Raw genomic sequence first — 12,368 nt, forward strand, 5'->3', positions numbered from 1 at the left:
TATGAGTTGAAACGTTTGACGATTTATGATTTAAACTATTTCCTTCGAGCTTTAAAATATAGTTGGTTATTTTATTTTTAAAATGGTGTCAAAAATATTTTAAGTATATATATGTATTCGGCCGAATGGAGAGTGACTGAAAAAAAATTCAAGTACTTTTTAAAGAGAAACGAGTAGTGGACATTCCAAATAAAGTTTTATGCATTCATGAAAAACGTATATCCTAATCATATAAACATATCAAACATAATTAATTTAAGCAATTAAATTCATTTAATTAGCTATTTTTCTTTTTTCCTATATTCGCATGTAGTTGGATTACATCGTCTTTTTTTTTGGCCTTACATTTTGTGTGACTTTAAGATATTTCAATATGTATGTGGCAGCTGAAAAATGGGATTGCTAAGGATCTGCCTCAAATCTAGCACACATGCAAACAAGAAATACAATATCAGGACGACTAACAGTTAGGTATAATCAAAAACCTATTAAACCTCTGTAGAGTGTCGTGTCAACTAATATTCCCCCTTCGTCTTTATCTAATTTAATTGATGAGCTCATGGGAGTATTTGCAGCTGAACGTGACTCTATGACAAATTTCTAAAGCAGTTCGTTCGTGTATTTTGTCTAACTGAAAAAAGTACCAATTTCCAGTAGCTTCACTTACAGACCGAGAAAGAACGTCAGTTCACCCATAATACTCATTTCAAATTTCTCCTTCATTAACTTGGCAAATTTCTCGCATAATTTGGGTTATTTGAACCACAAATAATATGATCAACATATATTGCACAAGTAAAATATGACCATTCTTTGAAAATTTGAACAAAGTCTTATCAATTGTTCCAACAATAAAATCGTGATCAATTAGGAATTTTTAAAATGTCTCATACCAAGCTCTTGGAGCTTGTTTAAGACCATATAAAACTTTGTTCAAATTATAAACATGATCATGAAGGGAGTGATTAACAAAATCTCGTGGTGGTTCAACATACAATTCTTCCTGCAACTGACCATTCAGGAATGCACTCTTGACATCCATTCGGTAGACTTTGAAGTCTTTGAACAAGGCATAAGCAAGAAATATTCTGATTGCTTCCAATCGTGCAACTGGTGCATATGTCTCATCGTAATCAATTCCTTCTTCTTGTCTATATCCTTGTGCTACAAGCCTTGCATTATTGCGCACAACTGAACCATCTTCCTTTAGTTTGTTCCTATAGACCCACTTTTTACCTATAATGGTTTTAGAAACTGATTTTGGAACTAAATTCCAGACATTGTTGTGGGAAAATTGATTTATCTCTTCTTGCATTGCATTTATCCAGTTAGGATCAGTAAGAGCTTCATCAGTTTTTTTTTTGTTCCAATTGGGAACAAAAAGCTGAATGAATAATTAAATTAATCATTTGATTCCGAGTTCTTACCGGATCAGATGGATTACATATCACCAATTCTGGTGGATGTGACTTCTTCCATCCGTATTCAGCATTGGTTGGATCAATATCAGCAATTGTTTCAGTTGGTAACTGAACGATTTCTTCATTTTCAGTTGTTGCTACTTTAGTTGGTATTTGGATATCATTGTTTTACTCCACCAACTGATTATTAGGAATAATTTCTTGTTCAACGGATTGATCCACTACTTCTTGTTCTGGTGTTTGAAGAAGATTTCGATTGATATAACTTCTTCTTCACTATCATCCTCCAAACTTATATTTGTAAAGCGATCAACTAGCTCAACTGGATCAGTTGGCTTATCAGTTAGTCCTGATTCATCAAATACAACATCAATCTATTCTTCTACATTCAAAGTACATTTATTAAAAAACTTTATAAGATTTACTAACAGATGAATAACCCATAAATATTCCTTCTGCAGATTTTGCATCAAATGTTTTCAAATGATTTTTGCCATTATTGTGATTATAACATCTGCAGCCGAATATTCTGAAATAGGGTACCACACTTTTATGTTCATGTCAGATCTCATATGGGGTTTTCAAATGATTTTTGTTAATCATTGATCTGCTATATGTGTAACATGCAGTGTTTACTGCTTCTGTCCAAAATCTTTGAGATATACCAGAATCAGCAATCATTGTTCTAGCAGCTTTATTTAATAGTTTGATTTCTTCTTTCCGCTACACAATTTTTCTGATGTGTTCTAGCTACTGAGAACTCATGCTTAATTCCAGTATTTTCTAAAAATTGAGAAATATTTTTATTGACAAATTCAGTCCCTCGATCAAACCTTATTCTGTCAATTCCAACTGATTTTCCATTTAATAATGTTTTGAAAAGCTTAATCAGTTGCACAAAAGTTTAGTCTTTTGATTTAATAAAGATATCTCAAATAAATCTTGAAAAATTATCAAGGATTACCAAAATGTATTTATTTCCCCCTAAACTCATGACTGGTATAGGAACAAAAAGATCCATATTTAGCAATTCTAAGCAACAGGAGGAAGATTTATTACCCTTGTTTTAAAATGAGGATCTTAATTGTTACCAAACTGACATGCTGAACAAATTTTGTCTTTTGAACAATCTATTTTAGGCAAACCAGTAACAAGATCGTTGTTACTCAGATGAGCAATAGACTTAAAATTTAAGTGGTTCAACCGTTAATGCCACAACAAGTTTTTAGAAGATTTTGATGCTACAAAACATACTGGTGCATTAGGTTGATCGGTCCAACAGACTTTGTAAGTATTGTCACAACGATTGCCAGTTATAATGATCTCATTAGTTGAGTTCTTAATTGTGCATGTGTGTTTGTTGAACTGAACTGAGAAATTATTTTCGCATAACTGACTGATGCTAATCAAGTTAAACATCAAATTATCAACCAGTAAGACATCTTTATTGATAATGTTACCATGGATAAGCTTACCCTTACCCATAGTTCTACATTTAGAGTTGTCTCCAAACTGATATTTGGACTAGAATATTTGATCAGTTGGGATAGCAATTCAGCATCCCCTGTCATGTGTCACGAGCATCCACTATCCAAGTACCAGATTGATATTTTTGTTCTACCTGTCATCTGCAATCACACACAATATATAATCTATGTTGCGACTTTGATTGTTGCACTCCCAAGAGCAGGTTGTCCACAAGTAGTATAATTCGGTGAGTACGAATATCGTATCCACAGGGAAGCTAAGGTAATTACAAGTTCACTACAATGTCTTTTTGTTTTGTTTTTGTTTTTGTTTCTTTTTAATTTTAATTGTTTGAATCTTTAATGGGTAAATTTTAATTGTTCAAATTTTAATTTAAGTAGTTGAGATTAAAGGATCCACTCTTGGTATTTTAATAAAGTTAACATTAACGAATATTATTGAAATCCACTTAATAAAATGGTTCCAATATATTAAATAATCATATTTATATTATGTTATATATTATTATCTTATAAGTATATAATATATACCAAAACTTATAAATGTGGTCAAGTATTTATTGTGCTATATAAATTTGTAAACACTGAATCAAGGTTCCCACTTTAAATGGTTGGTAAAACCAAACTAACATTTAAATGGTACCAAGAAATTAATATTATGATATATTTATATATAGTAAATCAAGGTTCCCACTTTAAATGGTTGGTAAAACCAAACAAATATTTAAATGGTTCCAAGAATTTAATATTATAATATATTCATATATAATAAATCAAGGCATCCACTTTAAATGGTTGGTAACACCAAACTAACATTTAAATGGTTCCAAGAATTTAGTGTAACATATAGCAACAATAAATCAAAACTCCCACTTATAAGTAGGGTATAAAATTGCTTAAAGAAATAAATATAACATAAACAATAAATAATGATTAAATAATATAAAACATAGATTCTTACCTTTTAGTAACCTTATTATCATGCCAAGAGTTTCACCTTTTCATCTCAACTTTAGGAAGTTAGCTATTCATTATTCAAAGTGTAAAACTTTGAATATGAAATTAACGTGCTAATTATATTTAAATGAAGAAATAAAGGAAAAATATGGAGAGAAATATTATGAACTCAAAGGTTTGTTCATAGAATGAGGGATATCTCAATACATTACAATGCACCCCTATTTATAGCCAAATTTGGGGAGACAAACACAAATAAAATATTATTTTTTACACAAAAGTCTTCATTGGTGTTCCAAGATATTATATTATATTACACATCACTTTTGAAAATCTTCTTCTTGGAATTTGCTTCTTCACATAAAAAGAAACATGTGGATAATTGAGTTGTCTAGTAGTGGTATTTTTTTCAAATCATTTGACCAAGTAATTTGAGAGATATGGTCAAAATACTAGAGCATGGTAAAACTGCCACTCCTTTAGTAACTTTATTTGTTGCTTAATTTGATCCCAATTGTAAAAGGATTTTTATCTCATGCTTGACACCAATATTGTAGATATTAACATCAACTTTCTACAGGTCCAAGAATCATCTTAATCCCATTTGCAACGCCAAGTTTATTCTTGTTTTATCGAACCTGTAAAAAATAGTAAAAACTTGTAATTACACAACAACTTATATTTTATACAATTTATTATAAAACATATAATATTTAAAAATTTAATAAAACAAAAACTATATATTTATATTATAAAACATTTAATTAATGTACAATTTTTATGTTTATCACACCTCCCAACCAGCTTATTGCTAGTCCCTAGCAATTTAAGCGTTAATAGCAATACAAAACATATTGATTAATTTAAATAGAAATATAATCAAAACTATCTAAGTGTTTAAATTAAATTTGAAAACTGTCAAAGTTATATCAAGATCATCATAATTATAATTTATGAAATAATTTGAGATGATCAATTCAAAGATTATTTCAGGTAGTTAAATGTACACGGCCTTCAGAAATTCCTAGTAAGAGTCTCAACTCCATATCCTCACAGGTTAATAAATGTCTCAATTTATGGCAACGATTTCTCTCATGGAGTTGGAATACAGATAAATGCTCAGAAGAATGGTTTACAGAATGCAGACAGACAAACGAGCCAAACTAATCAAAAGATAGAAAATCCATTGATTCAAAATCTAGTTGTTCTTATTATATATTTTTTCCTGATATATATATTTTTGCATAACATCATGGAATCAGACTAAGTTTATGCTTCTTGACCACATATGTATTTAATTTGTACAATAAATTTCTCTCTCTATTTTGTTTTTTGTTTTTTTTTTTATGAGAGATATATGGGTCGTAGCATATAACTTAAAAATTAGATAGATATTCAATATCTTTCTTTTTGTATTTTTCTCCCTTTTTTTTCAGGAAATATCATTTTTTTTTCCTTCAAAATAAGAACTCAAGATCTAAACAATAGATAGTCTCTCTCATGATCAATAAAGGCTCGAAAGCTGTTTTCTCAGTCCTCTCCACTCACTCTTTTTAAAAATTTTTTTTATAAGTTTGTTCTCCCCGTAATCAGAATATGACATTGTCCCTAATGTCAAAATAACTATTAATAAAGAGTACGTAATTAAAGAGATATCACCTGGAATTTTATTGAAGATAACAAACTGAAACAAACGCAAACCAATCCACGACTTTTGAATCAATGATCCAACTTCCTTTTCTTACTGCTTGATTGCGACTAATTGATCTTTGTTATCATCGGATCAGGCTTATGAACAAAAGCTTCCAAATCATCAATTAATTGGTCGGCAGTCGAAGCACAGATGAGCATCCGTCGTGAATTTTCTGAAATGAAATTCTGTTCCACAGCTTTATCAAGAAATGTCAACAAACTGTCAAAATAATTATTGATATTCAACAAGCCCACAGGTTTATTATGGATATTAAGTTGTGCCCAAGAAACAGTGTGAAAAATTTCTTCTAATGTACCAAAACCACCTGGTAGTGCAATAAAAGCATCAGAATTTTCAATCATTTGAGTGATTCTTTCATACATAGAAGAAACTTTTAATTCCTCCCCAATCGTAACACCTGTAATATTTCCTTCAGCTAAAGCTGTAGGAATAATACCCAAAACCTGACTACCTCCAAGATGAGCAGATGTTGAAACAGATCCCATTAACCCAATATTACCTCCCCCATATACCAAGTAAATTTTTCTCTCAGCCAATATCTTTCCAAGATTATTCGCTGCTTCTACAAACACTTCATTTTTTCCAGGACTCGACCCACAAAATACACAAATATTTTTCAATGTTTGTGCACAGGATCCAGCCATGTTTTTACTTTCTTTTTTTTTTCTGCGAAAATAGAGAGAAAGATGAGAGATTTTATAGGAGTAATATGTTATCATGACAAAACTATGGGTCACAGCTCTAAACAGAATAAATAGTAAAAACAATAATGACACACATGCATATAAACAGTAGTGTGATTGTGGCTCACAATTTTCCTCTGGTTTTATGTCCAGAAACGGCTTCAACGCCTTCTATGAGTCGAGGATACGCTTCCCATCCAATTTTCTTATAAATTGGCAAACATGGTCTTTTTTAGTCGGATTCCCAAGACTATGACGCTCATCTTGGAATTGTTTCCATAAACGGAGAAGTTCAATATGCACATGTCCACTAGAATGCGTCTCAAGAGTCAATAAGATGTTATCTAAAGACTCCTTACTCAGCCCATTCTTAATGAAACCAATTTTATCTTCTCTATTATTGGAAATACATCCCAAAGATCTGCATCGTTTGTCACAAGTCCATCTTGCACACTTATGACAAACCCCTAAACTTTTGGCCCTTCGTTTTTTCGCATAAGTGATTTTTCCTAATCCAGGCAAATACCGAATGAGCAATGATTGTGGAACTTCTCTTCCTAATCGGACCTTAGCTTCTATTACAAGACGAATATCTTCTGGAATTCCTTTTTGCATTAGCAATCTCAATCTTTCACACCTTCCTGCATAAATTTTTCTTAGAACATTTTCAGAAACAAAGGGAAAATATTTACAAATTTTTGAGAGAATTTCATCCACTTTGAAAAGAAAAGAAATTATTTTTTTTTATTTTTGTATCAACAATTGTGGGAAACTGATTTAACCGACTATGAGAGTCACGGAGTACCGTTATCCGCCATTTAACCGGGAAAATAAAAATATTAAGAAAACCTGAAATAAAAACAAACAAACTTAAATGCAACAAAAAAAAAATCAAGGATCAGAAAGGGAAATAAACTCTTCTTGAAAGATTTCATTTTCTAAAAATGGTTTAAGCCTTTGTCCATTTACTTTAAAAATATCCACATTTTTAGGATTTTCAATATCCACAGCTCCATAAGTATACACATGCTTTACAACATATGGGCCTGTCCATCTTGATCGTAATTTTCCTGGGAATATGTGAAGTCGAGAATTATAAAGAAAAACTTTTTTACCAATCTCAAAAGATTTTCTAAGAATTGTTTTATCATGAAATGATTTGATTTTTGCTTTATAAATCCTTGAATTCTCATATGCGTCATTTCTGAGTTCATCGAGTTGCAATTTACGCAATTTGTTGGCATCATCCATGCTTGAATTTAAAGTTCTGATCGCTCAATAAGCTTTATGTTCCAATTCCACAGGCAAATGACAATGTTTTCCATAAACCAACCTATAGGGAGACATATTCAATGATGTTTTAAAAGCTGTTCGATATGCCCAAAGTGCATCATTAAGTCGCAGAGACCAATCTTTTCTATTTGAGTTAACAGTTTTTTCCAAAATTTGCTTTATCTCCCTATTAGCTAATTCAACTTGTCCATTTGTTTGAGGATGATAACGAGTAGTTACTTTATGAGTAATACCATATTTTTTCATTAATGAAGCAAATGGTTTATTAACAAAGTGAGTTCCCCCATCACTTATCATGGCTCGAGGAATTCCAAATCTACTAAAAATATTTTCTTTTAAAAATTTGATGACGATTTTATGATCATTTTTTCGACATGGAATTGCCTCTATCCATTTGGAAACATAATCAACTGCAACTAAAATATACAAGTATCCAAACGACGATGGAAAAGGTCCCATAAAATCAATTCCCCGACAGTCAAAGATTTCAATTTCAATGATAGGATTAAAAGGCATCATGTTTCTTTTTGAAATCGCACCCAATTTTTGACAATTTTCACAGATCTTGCAGATTTCGTGGGTGTCTTTAAACAAAGTGGGCCAATAAAATACACACTGCAAGATTTTTGCAGCCGTTTTCTTTGAAGAAAAATGTCCTCCGCATGCTTCTGAATGACAAAATTTAATGACACTACTTACCTCATTGTCGGATATGCAACGTCGAAAAATTTGATCTGGACAATACTTGAACAGATACGGATCATCCCAATAAAAGTTTTTTACCTCATTCAAAAATTTTCTTTTATCTTGGGAACTCCATTGCGATGGCATTTTTCCTGTCACAAGAAAATTTACTATGTTAGCAAACCAAGATGTAGTAGTAACTGAAAATAGATGTTCATCAGGAAAATTATCGTTAATTGGTGTCATTTCACAAGATGATCCTGTTACTGGTCTCGATAAATGATCGGCTACGACATTCTCGGTTCCTTTTTTATCTTTGATCACAATGTCAAATTCTTGGAGTAACAAAATCCATCGTATCAGTCGTGGCTTTGCATCCTGTTTGGTCAACAAATATCTAATAGCAGAATGATCAGTAAAAACAATAGTCGTTGATCCAATCAAATAAGAACGAAATTTATCTAATGCAAATATTACAGCAAGTAGTTCTTTTTCAGTTGTGGAGTAATTCATTTGAGCATTGTTTAAAGTTCTACTTGCATAATATATCACATAAGGCTTACCATTTCTTCTTTGACCCAGTACTGCACCGACTGCATAATCACTCGCATCGCACATGATTTCAAATGGTAAAGACCAGTCAGGAGGTTGCATGATAGGAGCTGATGTTAAATGTCGAATAATTTTATCAAAAGCATTTTGACATTCTTGAGTCCACTCAAATGCAGTGTCTTTTGTTAAGAGGTTACAAATGGGTTTAGAGATTAAACTAAAGTCCTTTATAAACCTCCGATAAAATCCAGCATGTCCCAAAAATGAGCGAATTTCTTTAATGATTTTGGGGGGGGGGGGGGGGGGGGGGGGGTAAATTGGCAATGACATCAACTTTTGCTTTATCAACTTCAATTCCATGAGACTACACGACATGTCCCAAAACAATTCCAGAAGTAATCATGTAGACATTTTTCCCAAGACCTTTTTCCTCGCATCTTTTTAAAACTTTTTCCAAATTTTCAAGACAATTATCAAATGTATTCCCAAAGACAGTTAAATCATCCATGAAAATTTCCAAACAATTTTCAACCATGTCGCAAAAAATGCTTAGCATACATCTTTGAAATGTTGCTGGGGCATTGCATAAACCAAATGGCATCCTTGTGAATGCAAATGTTCCAAAAGAACATGTGAATGTAGTTTTTTTTTGATCTTCGAGTGCAATGGGAATTTGATAATAACCTGAATATCCATCAAGAAAACAGTAGTATGGATGACCTGCTACTCTTTCTAAAATTTGATTTTAAAATGGTAATGGAAAATGATCTTTTCTAGTGGCGTCATTTAATTTTCTATAATCAATACACATCCGCCAACTAGATGGGACTCGACTTGTTAACAATTCACCTTTTTCATTTTTTATCACTGTGATGCCAGATTTTTTTGGAACTACTTGTGTTGGGCTTACCCACTTACTATCAGAAATAGGGTAGATAATCCCAACATCAAGTAGTTTGAGAACTTCAGTTTTCACAACATCTTTCATGTGTGGATTTAATCTCCTTTGTGGTTGTTGAGATGTTTTAGCATTTTCTTCTAAATGAATTTTGTGTGTGCAAATTAGTGGATTAATGCCCTTGAGATCTTTTAGTGTCCAACCAATTGCATTTTTATGTCGTTTAAGCATATCAATTAATTTACCTTCTTGATCACTTTCTAGTTTGGAAGAAATTACCACCGGATATGTTTCATCTTCTCCAAGAAATGCATACTTCAATTCTTCTGGCAAGGGTTTTAACTCCAATATGGGTGGTTCGTCTTTGTTCTCATATTTTGCCTCAAATTCTTTTTCTGATCCTGGTAATGAGTGATACCTGATAAAATCATCAAGATCAATTTCAATATTTTCTTTAACAGTTTCAATTGAACAAATATGATCACGAATACTCCCTTCTTGAATGTTTTCTTCAACAAGAGTTTCAATAAGATTTTCATCTTCACTTTCATCTCCTTTGTCATGTGGTTGCTTACAAAGATTAAAAATATTGAGCTCCAAGGTCATGTTACCAAATGACAACTTCATTATTCCATTCCTGCAATTTATAAAGGCATTAGAAGTTGTTAAAAATGGACGACCCAGAATTACAGGAATTGCATTACAAGCTTCGATAGGTTGTGTATCTAAAACTATGAAATCGACATGATATACAAAGTTATCAACTTGGACCAATACGTCTTCTATCATACCTCTTGGCACTTTAACAGATCTATCGGCAAGTAAAAGTGTTACCGAAGTTGATTTTAACGCGCCTAGATTGAGTTCTTGATAAACTGAATATGGAAGTAAATTCACACTAGCTCCAAGATCAAGCAAAGCTTTTTTAATCTTTCGTTCTCCAATAATACATGAAATAGTAGGACAACCAGGGTCTTTGTATTTCAAAGTATTATTATTTTGAATGATTGCACTTACTTGTTCGGCTAAAAATGCTTTCTTTTTCACATTCAATTTTCTTTTCACAGTGCACAAGTCTTTCAAAAATTTGGCATATGATGGTACCTGTATTATTGCATCTAATAAAGAAATATTAACTTTTACTTGTTTAAAAATATCATATATATCAGAATTCAAATTTGATTTTTTTGTATTTTTCAATGCATGAGGGAATGGTGGTGACACTGTCTGTTGAACCTCCTCTTCGCAAGTTATGGGTTCCACTTCCTTACCCTTTGGAGTTGATTTATCATCATCTTCACAAGGTTCAAGAATGGATTTTTCCACAACCTTACCACTTCGAAGGGTAATAACAGATTTTACCTGATCCATCGATTGAGTTCCAGAAGTTCCAGTTTGTGAATGATGATCCTTGGGATTAGGCAGAGGTTGTGAAGGAAATTTACCTTTTTCATGAACATTAAGTGCAGATGCAAATTTAGCAAGAGTATCTTTCAAATCTGTCATGGTTTGAGCAGTTTGAGTATTGATAGACTCTTGCTTTGCAATGAAAGAATTCAATGCATCTTCCAAATTTCTTTTAGGTGGAGGAACATAAGGTGCATAATTTTGAAAATTTTGTTGATTTTGGAAATGTGGTTGTGAAATTTGTGCAGCATTATCATTCCTCCAACTAAAATTTGGATGATTTCGCCAACCTGGATTGTAATTTTGAGAAAATGGTTCAAAATTTGGCCTTTTGAAATTGTTCAAAACATTGGCTTGTTCATGGAGACATTCTTTAAAAGAGGGCAAAGTGGGACAATCTTTTGTAAAATGATCACTTGTATCACAGATGTGACACACAATTTCTTGAACAGATTTTAATTGACCATTCTTTTTCAATTCAAGTGCCTCAACTTTTCTTGCCAAAGAGGTAAATCTAGCTTGAAGATCATGTTCATCTTTGAGAGTGTACATACCTCCACCAGATGTAGGAGATTGAATCTTGTTTGATGGTTCGATTGTACCTATAGTGTCCCAATTTTGAGCATTTTCAGCTAATGAATCGAGATACTCAATTGCCTCATTTGGATCTTTATCATCAAATGTTCCATTACACATAAATTCAACCATTTGCCTATCTTTAGGTGTTAAGCATTCATAAAATTGAGAAACAACTCTCCAAATTTCAAAACCATGATGTGGACAAAGATTAAGCAATTCTTTGTATCTATCCCAACACTGATAAAAAGTTTCTCCTTGTTTTTGAGTGAAAGTAATGATTTGCCTTTTGAAAGAATTTGTTATGTGAGATGGAAAAAACTTTTTTAAAAATTGTTGTTGCAATTCATCCCAAGTTCGAATGGATCCCGATCTAAGATTTTGTAGCCAAGTTTTAGCTTTATCTTTTAAAGAAAAAGGAAAAAGCTTAAGTCGAATGGTGTTCATGCTACAATTTAGATCATTATATGTATTGCACACTTCTTCAAACTCTCGTAAATGCATGTATGGATTTTCAGAATCTAAGCCATGAAAATTGGGTAAAATTTGGATAATACCAGGCTTAAAATTGAAATGAGATGCATCAGGGGGAAAAACTAGACATGAAGGTGCACTAGTACGTGTAGGATTCATGTGATCTCTAAGTGTTCTTCGTCTATCATGATCATGTTGAGATTGAATTTCATCTTCATTTTC

At 32.1% G+C, this 12,368-nt stretch overlaps 1 non-coding gene across 1 annotated transcript; it reads left to right on the plus strand.

Moving 5' to 3' along the window:
• The first annotated feature begins 11,862 nt into the window (after window positions 1-11,862).
• On the plus strand, window positions 11,863-11,971 carry LOC142521584 (small nucleolar RNA R71). Its single transcript, XR_012814290.1, has one exon. It is a non-coding gene; the product is annotated as a small nucleolar RNA R71 (small nucleolar RNA).
• The last annotated feature ends 397 nt before the right edge of the window (window positions 11,972-12,368 follow it).

The sequence above is a fragment of the Primulina tabacum genome, chromosome 12 (genome assembly GCF_025594145.1).
Source record: "Primulina tabacum isolate GXHZ01 chromosome 12, ASM2559414v2, whole genome shotgun sequence".
Classification (NCBI taxonomy): Eukaryota; Viridiplantae; Streptophyta; class Magnoliopsida; order Lamiales; family Gesneriaceae; genus Primulina; species Primulina tabacum.